Source organism: Barbatula barbatula (assembly GCF_947034865.1).
Source record: "Barbatula barbatula genome assembly, chromosome: 16".
Taxonomy (NCBI): Eukaryota; Metazoa; Chordata; class Actinopteri; order Cypriniformes; family Nemacheilidae; genus Barbatula; species Barbatula barbatula.
The window spans coordinates 21,147,496-21,164,568 of NC_136779.1; positions in this window are offsets into that span (position 1 = coordinate 21,147,496).

Genomic DNA, 17,073 nt, shown 5'->3' on the forward strand with positions numbered 1-17,073 from the left:
CATGAACCATCAGTACACGGTGCATTTATTGATTTGAAACACGTAAGATGTCAGAGTTTACAATGCAGAAGCGGTGCGTGTCATTTGCCTGTGAAATTAACCGTTTGTAGCTTTAACGAATTTGTACAGAAGTTCAGAAATATATGAGAATGAACTTTATTTGCACGCAGCTCCTCTCATGTGTACTCAGGAGGGAAATGATGAAGCAGATGTAAGGTTAACTGCTTCTGCTGCCTGAATGGATGTTTTTTTGTCCGCACGCAGGTTAAAATTGCAATATGCGGGAGCTTCAATGAACATTGTTGTAATATTTCTGTACCCATGCCTTACATAAAAAAGTTGCCCGCAAGGACACGGACCCCTTGTAGTTCCACCGAGGACCCCTCGGATCCTGTTTGCCCTACAGCACTACAGTAAATATGTGTACTATATAGTCTTTTAACTTGCGCATTAACGCAATCAGCAGTGTTTCTGAAACACTTCTCTCTTGCGTAGACAGCAGAAACATATCACTCCATGGCTGAAATTCATTTTTGTGTTCATCTTGTGGAAATCGCTTTATCCATTTATAATGCGATTAGTTTAGCCATGCTGACGTCACTCGTTCATGTGCACGCGCGCGCAAACTAATCTTAGCTTCAGGATCAAAGCTTGAGTTGACAAAGAAACTCCATGAGCTGCTTCATGGTACCAACAAAGCTTGATCACGTTGGTTTGGTTTTGTCAACCCAAAACTAATCCAACTACCCTGAGTTTGTTCAGCTACATTCATGGTACAGGCCCCAGGTTTAACTCCACGTTCAGAGTGTCGCAAGTCTCTTGCAACGAGGTCGTCAGAAGGCGTTCCTAGCTTTGGTTGCTCTAGTAACATTTTCAATTTAATTTGATTTATATCGTGCTTTCCACAATGTGCATACAAATAAGAAAAATAATAAGGGGTTATTTTGGGGTAATACAACACATTAAAGGACCCACTCATCGATTTAATCATACACTAGACCTGATTATATCTCACGGAGCCGATCTAATATAGATATTATGCCTCAAAGCGACGATGTCACCGATCACTATCTTTGCGCACGTCAGGAATCAGCCCTTTAACTCGTTATCGACAGGGTAGAACAATCACCTCCGCTACTAAAGATAGCTTCGCAAAGAGCTTGCCAGATCTGACTCCTTTAATAACCACACAAATAAATAAAGAATCGCTCGATGACATGACCAGGAAATTGGGCACTATTTTCTCTAATACATTAGAAGCTGTTGCACCTACGAAGTCAAAAAAGATTAATGAGAAAAATATTGCACCTTGGTACAATAGCACCACTCGCGCCCTTAAAAGAGAAACACGCAAACTAGAGCGCAAATGGATAAAATCGCAATTAGAAGTCTTTAAAATGGCGTGGAAAGAGAGTGCAAATTGTTATAAAAAGGCACTAAAAGCAGCAAAGGCTGAGCACCTTCGTAACCTCATAGAAACCAACAAAAACAATCCAAGGTTTCTATTTAGCACAGTCGCTAAATTAACAAATAAACAGACACCACCTGACCTGGCTATTCCGCCGCACCTCGGTAGCAATGAATTCATTTTTACAGAGAAAATCGAAAACATTCTTGACAAAATTGTAAAAACTCAACCTCCAAATCTGTCCTATGAATTAGCACCAACCATTGCTCCAAAACAAAGGCTCCAACGTTTTTCACCTTAAAACAGGAAGATTTAATTCAATTTATCGCAACTTCTAAACCTACAACTTGCTTACTAGACCCCATACCAACTAAATTATTAAAAGAGTTACTACCTGTTGCAATTGAGCCCATTTATAACATTATCAACTCGTCAATTAATCTAGGCCATGTCCCAGGACCCTTTAAAATGGCCGTCATTAAGCCTCTAATCAAGAAACCTAATTTAGATCCAAATGAACTTGAAAACTATAGACCGATTTCAAATCTCACATACCTGTCTAAAATACTAGAAAAAGTAGTGTGCACTCAGTTGTGCTCTTTCTTACAAAATAACGACATGCACAAAAAATTTCAGTCAGGCTTTAGATTGCGTCATAGCACTGAAACTGCGCTTGTTAAAATTACAAACGACCTGCTTATAGCATCAGATAAAGGTCACATCTCACTCCTGGTCCTGCTTGACCTTAGTGCTGCGATCGATACCGTAGACCATAACATACTTCTAGATCGCTTACACAATTATACCGGTATTGAGGGACAGGCACTACCATGGTTTAGATCTTGTCAGACAGACATCAATTTGTCCATTTAAATGGGGAATCATCCAATCTAACGCAAGTAAATTATGGATTACCTCAGGGATCAGTTCTGGGACCCGTGCTGATCTCCATATACATGCTGCCCCTCGGAAACATTATTAAAAAACATGGAATCAGCTTCCATTGCTATGCAGATGATACTCAGCTATATATCTCATCAAGACCAGATGATTCCTCCCAGCTATCCAAATTGGCAGAGTGCATTGAAGATATAAAACATTGGATGACCTGAAATTTCCTTCTTTTAAATTCTAATGAAACAGAAATATTACTTATCGGACCAAAGACGCGCAAACCGAATATTTCTGATTATAAACTGCAAGTTGAAGGATGTACTGTTACTCCAAGAAATACAGTAAAAGATTGAGGCGTTATATTAGACAGCAACCTGTCATTTCGAAATCACATCTCAAATGTCACAAAAACAGCCTTTTTCCACCTAAGAAATGTTGCCAAGTTACGAAATATTCTGTGTGTTGCTGACGCGGAGAAGCTTATTCATGCATTTATGACCTCAAGACTTGACTACTGTAATGCGCTACCTAGTGTTTGTCCTGCATCATCAATAAACAAACTACAGTTAGTTCAGAATGCAGCTGCCAGAGTTCTGACCATTCTCATACGTAGCACCTCTCGATGTGGAGGAGCAGCGGCTCTACTCCGAGCTCCTTCCGGGTGACCGAGCTTCTCACCCTATCTCTAAGGGATCGCCCATTCACCCTGCGGAGGAAGCTCATTTTTGGTTAAAGGCATTCTTCCTAATATCTTTCTCTGTGTCCATCAGAACAAAGAAATAGAGAGTGAGTAATTCATGACAGAGTTTTCATTTTTGTGTGAACTGTCCCTTTAATCTATAGTGCTTCATTCATCTGAGTCTCCAGCTGCTGGGTCCTGGCCAGAATCCCCTGAACGTAGGCCTCCCGCTGCTGGTCATAAATCAGCCAGCTCTGGTTCTTCTCCAGGGCCTGAACTCAACAACAGAGAGTGAGAAAGAGAGGGACATCAGTCTGTCATGATTCTCGAAGGACAGAGGACCCAGGTGCAAACAGCGGTTAAGGGGTTAACATATATTTAATAAATAATAAAACAAAGACCCACGTGGGGGTAACATAACAAAACATGACATGGGAACAATAACAAGACAGGACTAAAACTAACTACACTCAAACAAGACTACAATAAACTTTAAACATGAACTACAAATAACTAAACTAACAGGACACATGAACTCACCACACGAACCACAATGAACCAGCACAAGACACAAGGGCATTAAATAAGGGACCAAATCAAGAAGGGAACAGGTGAAGGGCATTAATCAATAACGAGGGTAACGAGAGGATGGGAACAAAGACGAGACCAGAGAGAGTGTATGTAAGACAACAATAATTGCCTCTCTCCACATTAAACATGAGGTTCTGTCATGATCCTGCCACTACACTAAGAGAAACATGACATGATGCAGCAGAATCATGACAGAAGCCTCTCCTCAAGGAGCAGCAACCTGATGCTCCTCAAGGCACAAACAAGACAAGACAGACTGTGACAGTGACAAAACAGAGCAACATGATAATAAAATAACAAAACAGGGAAGCACAAGAGTCCAAGGGAAGGGGCACACAAGACCAAACAAGGGGGAAGTCCAAACAAAAGTCCAAAGACAGGCAGACACGATAACCGGCCTGACACAGACTGGATTGCCGGCAGACACACAGACTGGGATAGCCGGCAGACACACGGACTGGGATAGCCGGCAGACACACGGACTGGGATAGCCGGCAGACACACGGACTGGGATAGCCGGCAGACACACGGACTGGGATAGCCGGCAGACACACGGACTGGGATAGCCGGCAGACACACGGACTGGGATAGCCGGCAGACACACGGACTGGGATAGCCGGCAGACACACGGACTGGGATAGCCGGGGCTGGAATGGCCGCGTGCACCGGGCTGGAATGGCCACGTGCACCTGCACCGACCTGGAACGGCCACGTGCACCTGCACCGACCTGGAACGCCCGGTTGCACCGACCTGGAACGCCCGGCTGGGGATCTGTTGCGGGACGCAGGATTCTGGCAGCTTCAACCCTGGTGGGGAGCCTGGCAGTCTCGACCCTGGAAGGAAGTCCGGCGGCCTCGGCCCCGAGCGGGAACCTGGCGGTCTAGACCCTGGAAGGGAGTCCGGCGGCCCCGAATCCAGAAGGGAGTCCGACGTTCTCTACCCTGGAAGGGAGTCCGGCAGCCTCGACCCTGAACGGGAATCCGGCAGCCTCGACTGCTGTCGCAACAATCCCTCTGTCTGCTGGGTCCTGTTATGGCTGGTTCATTCTGTCATGATTCTCGAGTGGTCCCGTCAAGTCCGGTGGTCCCGTCAAGTCCGGTGGTCCCGTCGTTGCCTAGTCAAGTGCCCAGTCCTGCCTTCCAGCCGGCGTCAAGTCCTGTTCCTCAGCCGGCCTTCCAGCCGGCGTCAAGTCCTGTTCCTCAGCCGGCCTTCCAGCCGGCGTCAAGTCCTGTTCCTCAGCCGGCCCCTCCCAGAGCCTCTGGGACTCCGCGCTCTCGAGCGCCTCCCCCCAGGGTACACCCTGCTAAGTCCCCCAGGACTCCGCACTTCCGAGCGCCAGGGACAAGAACTGTTCCCCCTTATCCCAACCCCTTTGGACTTCCCGCCCTGGACTCATGTGTTCCCCCCATGAACATTTCCTGCCATGTCCCCAAGTTCTCTGGTCTTGTTCGTAGTGTATGTCTGGTTCCCAGTTCATTTTTTTTATTCGTGGTTGTTTACTTTTGCCCGCCTTGTGGGAAGAATTTATTTTCTGTTTTTGTATTTTGTTTAGTTAGAGTTTTTCCCCATCGTTGGGTGTTTGTTTTTGTTGTTATTTATAAGTAAAGTATATCTGTTAACCCCTTCATCCGTGTCTGCCTGCACTTGGGTTCTTCCCTCACAATTCATGACACAGTCAGCAGGTCGCAAGAAGAACGTCGAACTGAAATCCTGATGACTCGGATCCTTCTAGTGAACTTTCATCCCTCAACAGCTCCTGAACTGCTGCCTGGTCACCAGAGGGAACCTGAACAACGGTGGAGAAACTTCATGAACCACACATAGAAAAACACACACACCGATCAGACTTCCCGCACACAGACAAAGCAAGCAAAACAGATTTTAAACACATCAAATATCTGTAACAATAAGCTGTAATACGAGAATACTCTTTTGTGTTTTTCTGATATATAAAATGAAATGTATTAGCAATGTTTCCTTAGCATTGTCATTACAGAACAAAGACTTACAGAAATAATGCACTTGACTCCATACTGCATATTGCAAATATAGCAACGGTGTGACATTACGTCTCTCCTGAGCCGAACATAAATAAATCAGCTCAAAAATAATCCCTTGCAGAGTTTGTTGCAGTTACATCCTAACCAGAAGACTTCTCAAAGTAAATATATGTGTTTGATCAAACATTGCCACCTAGTGTGTGAACCTAACACTGCACGCATTTGCCTGAAGATCATAAACGCATCCGAATTGTGTAATACTTGGCATATAGAATTCAGGTATACTGCACACGATTCGTTTTACGTCATTTTCAGCTTGAAAGCTACAATTGTACTACAGTTTTAATATAAGGGATAAAAGCACTAGGCATGTCACAATATCAGATGTTCACAATATGAGAATTGTTGTCCAAATTCACTGAAAATAGTGTTTTGTGTGTGATAAATGTTTTATTTGATAAATGCTTTCAAAATATTTTGTAACTATTGTGGATCTCAAGGCGAAAATAGGTGCATTGCGTATTACTATAGCATGATGTGTGTCATATTGAAACGGTGTCAGTTGTAACTTCCCCTTTTCTATTTAGGTGTTACACTGAGGAGGTTCAACAGAAATTCGACTGGTACTGAAAAATGTAAGACTACTTCATTCAACAAATATTCCTTCTTATTCAATAAGTGCATCTATATGATTCATCCAACAATTAACCCATGTACTGTATCAAACTTTAGTCTTTGAGTGGTGGTGACAAAATAATAAAGGAAACTTAAAGTCAATGACCAGTCCTTAGATGGGCAGAGATGATGATGAGATGAGTCCAGGTTATTTGAGAGCGACGCAATGATATAATCCAATAATCCAAATGAAAGTGAGGTGAAGTTAGTCAATGGCTACTATTTGGTAACCCCAGATCCCGACCTCTCGTTTCTCAGAGAGGTATCTTAGACCCTCCAAAACTTAGTGCATTTTGAGCTTAAACTCTAAGAGTTCTCAAGAATGTCCCTCCAACAGCTAACAGGTAGCATCGAAGTTAACCATGCGGTTTCCTTCTACCCAACTGACCTCTTGTTCATGGGTATTTCCCGATTTATATCTGGTAGTCCTCTTGCAATAGTGCCCTCTAGCGGCTTGTAGTGGCATTACGTTAATCCCTCCTACTCATTCTTATTCTCCAGCCAGAGGAAAACAATAAAAACACAGGTAACGTTTTATACGGTTACATACGCCTCCTCGTGAGCTTAAATTTTCCCATGGAAAATTTTTAAATTCTGGGTATGGTAAGTATCTATCTGCGTCGGATCAGACAACATAGCCACCTTGTAATTAACAGGTCCTAGCTTTTTTTCCACTCTTGCTGGGCCCTTCCATTTTGAAGAAATTTTTGCCATAAAGGCATCATCTGCTCGAGAGAGGGGATGAGTTTTTACCCATACTAAATCTCCCTCATCGAAATCCTGAGTCCTTCTTCTCAAGTCATAATACATTCCTTGTTTAGCTTGAGCCTTCTTAACATTCTCCTTTACGGACTCATACAAAGTTTTTTGGCGTTCCAGGGTACTATATGACGGTTGATCAGGTTCTGGAGGAATCTGTAAGGCTCTCTGCAGAGGACCTTTCAGTTGTCGGCCTAAAGCTACCTCTGCAGGGGAATAATCCGTGCTTTCGTGCCATTCAGTATTTAGAGCGAATCTGAACTCATAAATCCAATGATCCCAGGTACGGTGGTTTTGCTCAACATATGTGGCAATCATCGTCTTTAGATTCCGGTTGACTCGTTCTGTGAGGTTGGACTGAGGATGGTATGCTGTTGTGAATTTTTGTGTTACATGCCATTGCTTACATACTTGGTCAAGAATGTTGGAAGTGAATTGCGCACCTCTGTCAGACACAATGAAAGCTGGTGTTCCCCATCTCGTGAAGATTTCCTCTCTCAATACTCGCACAATGGTAGCAGACTTGGCAGCCCTCATGGGAAATACTTCCATCCATTTTGAGAAGTAGTCCACTATAACCAGCAGGTATTCGTTCTGTCGGGTGCTTCGGGGAAATGGTCCCATGATGTCCATTCCCAGCATATAACCTGGTTCGACTAGGGGTACACTTTGTAGGGCCCCAGCTGGTTTTAAATTAGTCGGCTTATGTTGCTGACATTTCGGACAATTCCGGCAGTGTTGCCATACATCTGTGCGAATTGAGGGCCAATAGGCGAACTCTAAAAGTCTCATCAGTGTCTTAAATTTACCCAAGTGGGCACTCAAGGGATTGTCATGTGCATAGGTTAAAATTGCTTCCTTCAACTTTACCGGAATGACGACTTGGAATCTTTGGCCTTCTTTGGAGTTTGGTACACTCCTAAACAACACGGCGTTCTTGAAAACATAGTGCGTTCTCTTCAAATCAGTGGTTTTCTGGTTCTCTGCTTTAACCATCAATTCTTGGCACTCTGGGTCTAGTTTTTGTTCTGTTGCAATTTGTGACAAATCCATTGGAAGATAACACGTGACAGGATTGAAACCGCACTTAGCTGGTGTATGTAACATTACCGCTGGTGACTCCACTGTATACCTCCTGGACAATAAGTCAGGCACTACATTACAATGACCTCTTCTGTAGAGTACAGTAAAATGATACCCCTGCAGCCTTATAGTCCATCTTTCCAGTCTAGATGTTGGTTTTGGATGCTGGAATAGCCAGACTAGGGAAGCATGATCTGTGATCACTTCGAAAGCCCTACCCTCCAGGTAATGGTGCCACTTCTCCATAGCCCATACTACTGTAAGACACTCTTTTTCCGATGTTGAATACGCTTTCTCAGCACCTCTGAGTAATCGTGAAGCGTAGGCAATTACTTTCTCCTGGCCATCAAACTCCTGCGTTAACACCGCTCCTAGACCCACATCGCTTGCGTCAGTCTGTACTTTAAAAGAAGATTCAAAGTTAGGTGTGTTTAAAACCGGTGCCTTAGTAAGTTCATCTTTAAACAGCTCAAATGAACGTTGGCACTCTTCAGTCCAATTCCACTTTGCCTCTTTCTTCTTCAGGGCATGCAAGGGTGCTGTTTTACTAGAAAAATCAGGGATAAAACGATGGTACCAAGCTGCAAGACCCAGAAATCGCTGAATCTCCTTTAAGTTCTTAGGTGTAGGAAATGTCTTGATCGCATCCACTTTGTCTGCATTCAACTTAACTCCCTCTGCAGTGATGGTGTGTCCCAGGTAGTCTAGTGAAGGACAAATGAACTTACATTTTGTGAGGTTAAGAGTGAGACCGGCGGTGTGTCAACTCTAGATCACTTGCTGGATATGATGCATGTGAGACTGGATGTCTGGGGAGTATATAATGATATCGTCGATATAGACCATGCAACATTTGTTCTTATGCTCCCTCAAGACCTGTTCCATAAGTCGTTGGAATGACGCGGCATCATTTTTCAGGCCAAAAGGAAGACATAGAAATTCATATAGACCTGAAGCTGTGACGAAAGCAGTCTTTTTTACACTCGCAGGATCCATTTCGACTTGCCAGTAACCACTTTTTAAATCGAACGTGGTAAACACTTTGGCTCCTTGGAGAGAATCCAGAATGTCTGTGATTTGAGGCATCGGGTATGCGTCAAGGTGTGTCTTAGCATTCAGCCCTCGGTAATCAATGCATAACCTAGATCCCTTATCTTTTTTATCTACGACTACCACTGGTGAGGCCCATGGAGATGTAGAAGGTTTGATGATTTTCAATTGAAGTAACTCCTTAATTTGCTCTTCAATAAAATCACTTTTGACTTTTGAAACTCGGTACGGTCTCTTTCTTATAGGAAGTTCGTCAATAGTTTTAATCTCATGCTTGATCAGGCTTGTACGTCCAAGATTTGTGGTACATACTGAAGGCCATTCCAACAAGAGAGCTTTCAATTGACTCTTTACCTGGACTGCAGCCTGAGAGTTTTCGACGACTTGGTCGATTAGCTTCGACTTCTCATCACACTTCAACTCAACTTCTCCTTGGGCAGCATAAAATCGTACAGCAGGGTGCATGTGCGTTTTATTAAAACTCATGGGATGACTAGAATTAGTATCAGGCAGAGATATACGTGAAGTATTAAAATCAATGGTGATCTTGGCTTCTTTGAGGAAATTCAAACCTAAGATGATAGGTACTGCCAAATCCTCATCATTCATCACATAGAATGTGACCTCATGTTTTGATCCGTACATCTCACCTTCCCAGCGTATCTTACCTTGAGCTTTTTGCCTCTGGCCATTAGCAAGCATGAATGTCTGGTCACTTCTGGTCAAAAGCTCATCCTTTCTCTTCAGTCTTTGCCATACTTTCTGCTGCATCAAAGAAAAAAAAAGTGCTTCCCGTATCCATGACAGCATTGAAGAATGAGTGACTTAAAACCAAAGGTGCATGCAGTACATTATCACACTGAGAGCCAGCCGCAGGATCAATCAACATCAGGCGATTAGACTGACTTTTCTCACCAGTAGAGCTCTTCTTCTGTTCCTCACTTTTCTCTTGATTCCACCTTCTCTTATTCTCAGTCCAGTCCCTCTCTATTTGGGTACCGAGTCGAACTAGCTCGTCAACGGTTTTCACCGTTCCTCTCAACAGTGATGCCAACCGCGGATTGCAGCTTCTTAATGTTGCCTGCACTAATTCGGCTTCGGGCAACAGAGGGTTAATTTTTAGTGCCATCGCTCTATAGTTGAAAGCAAAGTCTCTCACCGATTCGTTGACCCTCTGTCGGTAATTTGCCAATTTCTGTGCAGCAACTTCCATGTGGTCTTCATTCAGAAACGAGAACAGGAATTTTTCTTTGAACGAATTCCAATCTTGAATATACTGCTTCTCTGCTCTCCACCAGCTCTTAGCGGTTCCCTTAAGACTCACGGATAATGCCGCCAACACCTCTTCGTGGGACATGGGTCTCAATTCATTATATTCTTCAAAGCGATCTGTAAATTCAATTGGGTCTTCTGAAATCAAATTACTAAAGGTAGGTAAATCCATTTTAACAGAAGGTGGGTTAGATGTTGAAGAATGATGTGTCACTTGCCTCGTCGTGTCTTGGGTTATTGAGGTATTCTTAGAAGGTGTGTGGGATTTTCTATGAGATGCATCCAAGCTGAAATGAACAGGAGTTGATGTGACCGGCTGGATATCCTTGAACTGCTTCTCCAGCTGTGTATCACGTCATTTCAAACAATCCACCATGCTCTTTGCTAGATCATCAATTTTGGCATAGCATTGTTGGTGAACTCGATCTATCTCTCTTTGAAGATGATAATTCATTCTGTCTTCATAAGCTTTCAGTTTCATACTCAATGCCTCTGAGGTAACAAAGTCACTGACTCTGTGTTCCAGATCCACAAGGTGCTCTTTTACTGCTAATTCGTTGCACTTTTTCCGTACTGTCGAATTGTAATTCCTCTTCTTGAAAATCAAGAGGTGGGGGAGGTAAGGGTAACTCATCTTGTTTCCTGTTAAAGTCTGATGGCTCAACTCTACCTTGCTTTTCTTCCTCTGAATCTAAGTACAATTCACTAAAAGTATCTATCAAGTTTGCCACCGGATCCCTTCGATGAATGAAAGCTTCATCAGTATAATCAGAGATAAGCTCCCTTTCTTCCATAGTAGATGATTGTTAGGAATATTTGTTTATGAAGGGTTTTTCAGTACCGTCGAAATTTATTTTTAATTAAAAGGAATCCCACAAAAGCTCATGAGAGTCCCTGTTCGGGTGCCATTCTGTAACTTCCCCTTTTCTATTTAGGTGTTACACTGAGGAGGTTCAACAGAAATTCGACTGGTACTGAAAAATGTAAGACTACTTCATTCAACAAATATTCCTTTTTATTCAATAAGTGCATCTATATGATTCATCCAACAATTAACCCATGTACTGTATCAAACTTTAGTCTTTGAGTGGTGATGACAAAATAATAAAGGAAACTTAAAGTCAATGACCAGTCCTTAGATGGGCAGAGATGATGATGAGATGAGTCCAGGTTATTTGAGAGCGACGCAATGATATAATCCAATAATCCAAATGAAAGTGAGGTGAAGTAAGTCAATGGCTACTATTTGGTAACCCCAGATCCCGACCTCTCGTCTCTCAGAGAGGTATCTTAGACCCTCCAAAACTTAGTGCATTTTGAGCTTAAACTCTAAGAGTTCTCAAGAATGTCCCTCCAACAGCTAACAGGTAGCATCGAAGTTAACCATGCGGTTTCCTTCTACCCAACTGACCTCTTGTTCATGGGTATTTCCCGATTTATATCTGGTAGTCCTCTTGCAATAGTGCCCTCTAGCGGCTTGTAGTGGCATTACGTTAATCCCTCCTACTCATTCTTATTCTCCAGCCAGAGGAAAACAATAAAAACACAGGTAACGTTTTATACGGTTACACAGTAATCACGGTTATTAATACAATAGTCATTGTCAAGACATCCCTCAAAAAGTGTGCCATGAAAGAAACATCATAAAGGTTTAAAGTGACATGACAGGCGTTCACTTTTAGATAAGTGAGGGTCTAAAGTCTCAGACTGGACATCTCCTGATCTTGTCCCAGAAGCTGCTGCGAGTTTCTCTCTCTCATCGTCTCCAGGGCTAAAATCTCTCTCTTCGGCTGCTCAATCTCTCTCTTCGGCTGCTCATTCTCTCTCTTCGGCTGCTCATTCTCTCTCTTCGGCTGCTCAATCTCTCTCTTCAGCTGCTCATTCTCTCTCTTCAGCTGCTCATTCTCTCTCTTCAGCTGCTCATTCTCTCTTCATCTCTGCTGCCTTCGAGCTGCTGCTGCTTTTAAAGCCCAGTTTATTTAAAAGCCTCTTTTACTCTCTTCGCTGCCATATCTGAAGTCTGAGGAGAAATCACCCACAACAATAACCTGAACACTGAACATTTACACCAAAACTACACAGCAGCGCGCGCGGTGAGGGATCGTTTGAGATTGGTAATAAATGCAAAGAGAACCAATTAAACAAAATACCGACTTGCGTTGAGAAAAGTGTCAATAAGTGAAGAAGAAACGTTCACTACTCACTTCCGCAACACTGAAGACAAGTTTAAATGCGGCGCGTCAGTTTTTAAACCATGACATTCTTTGACATAAAAATAAAAGTTTTTAGAGACGTTTAAATAATAATAAGATAATACATCGTCGTAACGTAAGAGCATAATAATCATTAAAATACACCATATTTAAAATAATTAAATAGAATGAACCAGTCACACGTTCATTTAAATAACGTCACTAACATCTCAAAAAGAAAACGTTTGTTATAAAGTGAGAAAAAATACATACGGTTGTAAGAATGTCTGCACGTAAGAAATGATTATAATTAGAACAAATAAATAAAAAACATCCATTAAAAAATTTGTCTGCACTCAACTGCACTAATGAAACTGCAGAATGAAGCAGATGTTTATATTACACTCACTGAGGCACAAACACAATGCTTGAGTGGAATGGTTGAGTTTGGCTGTTGAAAGATTGCTTGGGTATCATTATGAGAGAGAGAGAGCGAGAGAGAGAGAGAGAGAGAGAGAGAGAGAGAGAGAGAGAGAGAGAGAGAGAGCGAGAGCGAGAGCGCGAGAGAGCGAGAGAGCGCGAGAGAGCGCGAGAGAGCGCGAGAGAGAGCGAGAGCGAGAGCGAGAGCGAGAGAGAGCGAGAGAGAGAGAGCGAGAGCGAGAGCGAGAGCGAGAGAGAGAGAGAGAGAGAGAGAGAGAGAGAGAGAGAGAAATGTAAAATGTGTTTTATAAATTCAGATAATCCAGAGTTCTGCCTGAGAGAGACGCTTGAGGGAAGTGCGTGTTTCAGGATTTATTAATTGTTTTGTATACGCGTTGGTATACAGTCCACGGCATGATAAAAGTGAGATAATTGAGAAATCCTTTTAAAACAGCTGCACGTATAAAGTCGTGCGGCATGATAAAAGGCACTTTTAAAACACCTGTTGGTATACAGTCCACGGCATGATAAAAGTGAGATAATTGAGAAATCCTTTTAAAACACCTGCACGTATAAAGTCGTGCGGCATGATAAAAGGCACTTTTAAAACACCTGTTGGTATTGTCATGAAACTGCTCTGAGACTTAGAGGTGAGATCCACTTGCAGCTTTATTGGTGGGTAATCCAGAGGCGTAATCCAAATAACAGGCAGGGGTCATACACAGGTAGGCAGTTCAAACAAGGAAACCAACAACACAAAGCAACAAACAAAACAGGCAGGGACCAGAGGCAAAAGAGTGAACAGGGAACCAGGCAATAAATCCAATAAACCAAAGACCAGGAACTAGGGAAACGCTCAGAAATGCAGTGTAGACAAAACAAGACTTCGCAGTGAGTGAATAAGTGCACATGGTATATATAGAGTGAATGTGAATGATATGCAGGTGTGTGTGAAATCAGTGCTGATGAGTCCGGGTAGTGCGTTATGGGAAATGTAGTTTGTGAGTGCATGATAAGTTTGATGTGGAGTGCCCTCTGGTGGTTTTCAAGGGCACTCCAGCTGGTGACCGTTACAGGTATACAGTCCACGGCATGATAAAAGTCGATTAAATTGTGTATTAATTGTGTATTGTATACTGTAATATTATTGTGTAAAATGTCTGAATTTGAGAGGGAGTGTGCGGAGTACGGGTGTTCCCCGGTAGCTATGCAATGGGGAAAAATAGTGGATATGTTAATGGCTCAGTCGGAGCCGAAAAATCATAAAAAGGAAAGAAAGATTTGGGAAAGTAAATGGAGTCAGATATGTATGGAAGGAATCGGAGAAGGTATTGATTAAGTTAGCACCAAAAATCAGGGAAATGGAGGAAAAAGCGCATGCAAGGTTAAACAATCTTAAATTTAGCCAAATGCGAGTTTGGACAGGCCACTATCACGTATCTTGGGAAGGAAGTTGGTCAAGGTGAAGTGCGCCCTTTAGAGGCTAAAGTTACGGCTATAGCCGAGTTCCCTGTTCCATCTACCCGACGAGAGCTCCGTCGATTCTTGGGGATGGCTGGCTATTATCGTGGCTTTTGCAAGAATTTTTCAACTGTTGCACATCCGTTGACTTCGCTTCTCAGTCCATCACGTACGTTTTGATGGTCAGAAGATTGTCAGTATGCTTTTAGTACGATCAAAGGTCTTTTGTGTAATGCATCTGTTTCAGCCGCACCGAAATTTGACTCTGCTTTTAAACTCGACGTAGATGCGAGTTTTGTTGGTGCTGGAGCTGTCTTGATTCAGACCGGTGAGGATGAGATCGATCACCCGGTCTGTTATTTTTCGCGGAAATTTAACAAACATCAGTTAAATTATTCGACGACCGAAAAGGAAGCGTTAGCACTTTTAATGGCTCTCCAATACTTTGATGTGTATGTCGGCTCAAGTAATCTTCCCGTTACTGTGTTCACTGACCACAACCCGTTAGTATTTCTGTCGCGCATGTATAATCAGAATCAGCGCTTGACGCGCTGGTCTCTGATTGTACAGGGTTACAATTTAGTGATTAAACATAAGAAGGGTGTTGAGAATGTGATCGCTGATGCACTATCTAGGGCTGCCTATTGTGGTCAGTTGTGGCCTAATGGTTAGAGCGTTGGGCTTGTGATCAGAAGGTTGCCGGTTCTAATCTCAGTGCCAGCAGGTCATGACTGAAGGGCCCTTGAGCAAGGCACCTTACCCCTGATTGCTCTGCAGTAATGTGCCACTGTATCAAAACTACTTGTAAGTCGCTTTGGATAAAAGCGTCTGCCAAATGAATAAATGTAAATGTGTCGTTTGAGCATAAGTATTTGAACAACTATATGTTTATTTTTTTTTCCATATAGTTGATTCTTAGGGGGGGAGGTGTTACGTTCCACGTGGGTTTTGTTTGTTTGTTTGTTTAATTGTTGCTCATTATCCTCTCTCTGTGTGTTTAGCCTTCACTCTGCTGTGGTTGGTCTAGCAGTACGTCACTCATCATTCCATCATTAGGGGCGGCGTCTGGGAACCAATCAGAGTTTGCCAGATGACTTCAAAAGAACGACCTGTTCATTCATGCTTCTCTCTCTCACAGCGTGTGGAGCGCTCTGTTCACGGTTCTGTCTATGACTATGACTAGCGTAAACTGAGAACTGTGTGTTTAAGTGTTTAACCTATAAACTGCTCTTTTGGTAAGAGAATGTCAGGTTAGTATGCCGCGGTATACATAACGCCCGTAGAGTGAAGTTGTTAAACACACTAGGTTAGGAGTGAGCGCCACTCCCTGTATGTTTTGTTCTTTAGTTAGTGTATTTAGGTGCCCGCATGCACTGAAGTTCCCGGTTTTCTTTTCACATTTTTCTTTGGTTAGGATTAGGATTATTTTAAGGATTGTTTTGTTATATGTGGTTATTTTCTTTGGCGCCACTTTATGTTCTCTTACCAACCATTTGTTCTAAACTGTTTCTACTCTTGAGTTTGCACATAGCGCAGTACATTTAACAGCAACGAACTGGAACTAGTGGCTTCGGCTTTTTTTTTGTAATAAATTCCAGTTTTATTACGCATCAAATCGAGTGTGTCATGTGTTTATTCCGCCCTACTACGACATCAGCAGTGGTTTCAAAACAAGTGTTGCGAAATATCTTCTAGACATTAAAAGTTCGTAACAATGTAGAAGGAGGAAAAGATGTGAAGTGGTTAGAGAAGAATAAGCATTAAAAGGAGGAAGAGAAACTGAGAGAAGAATTGCGACTGTGGCCACGCATTGCGCTGACTGCCACTGCTTTGAGTTCCCCTAAGAAGAGCACAGAACATGTGCAGTCGGAGAAGTCAGAGAAAGAACTGATGAGAGAGTCAGGAAGTGCAGGGGCCAGTATCTCGTGTCATACTGGTACCGTCCCTATATATAACGTATGAACTTAACTTTGAAACTCAAATTGGCAAAAATCTGTGCACAGACCAAATTACCGTGGTTATCAGATCTCTGATAAGACTTGATGTCTGTACGTTCGTCTGTCAAAAGAATCATTGGCTTTAAACCTTTTGAATTGCTTACATGTAGATCTTTTCCAGGACCATTGACGCCGCTGCAGCCGGACACCTGTGTACCACTTTCAGATTGTGTATATTTTGACAAACTGATTGTTTTGATTAAACATTTCTCTCAGCAGACTCAATCTGACATTGATCCTGAACCCATAGGGGCGAATGGTGTACGACATGGAATAAGGTAATAGCATATTTGGACCCCGAAAGAACCCATAGCAAATATACCATTCCTCTATTGTCTGGCGACCAATTCCTGGATGACGATGACAATGAGGATTGTGATGATGTGTGACCACTTTCAGTGGTCAAGAGAGGGACTGAAGGATTTTTATTGTGGTTTAAGCGTGCCTTTACATTTAATATGCTTTATGATTTCATTATTGATTACTAACCGAAAATATAACCAGTGTGTGAGTTGAGCTAGCCAAGAGTTAGAGGGATGATTTTGAGTGTATTTTCCACAGGAAATGGTGTGTGTGTGTAAAGATCAGATT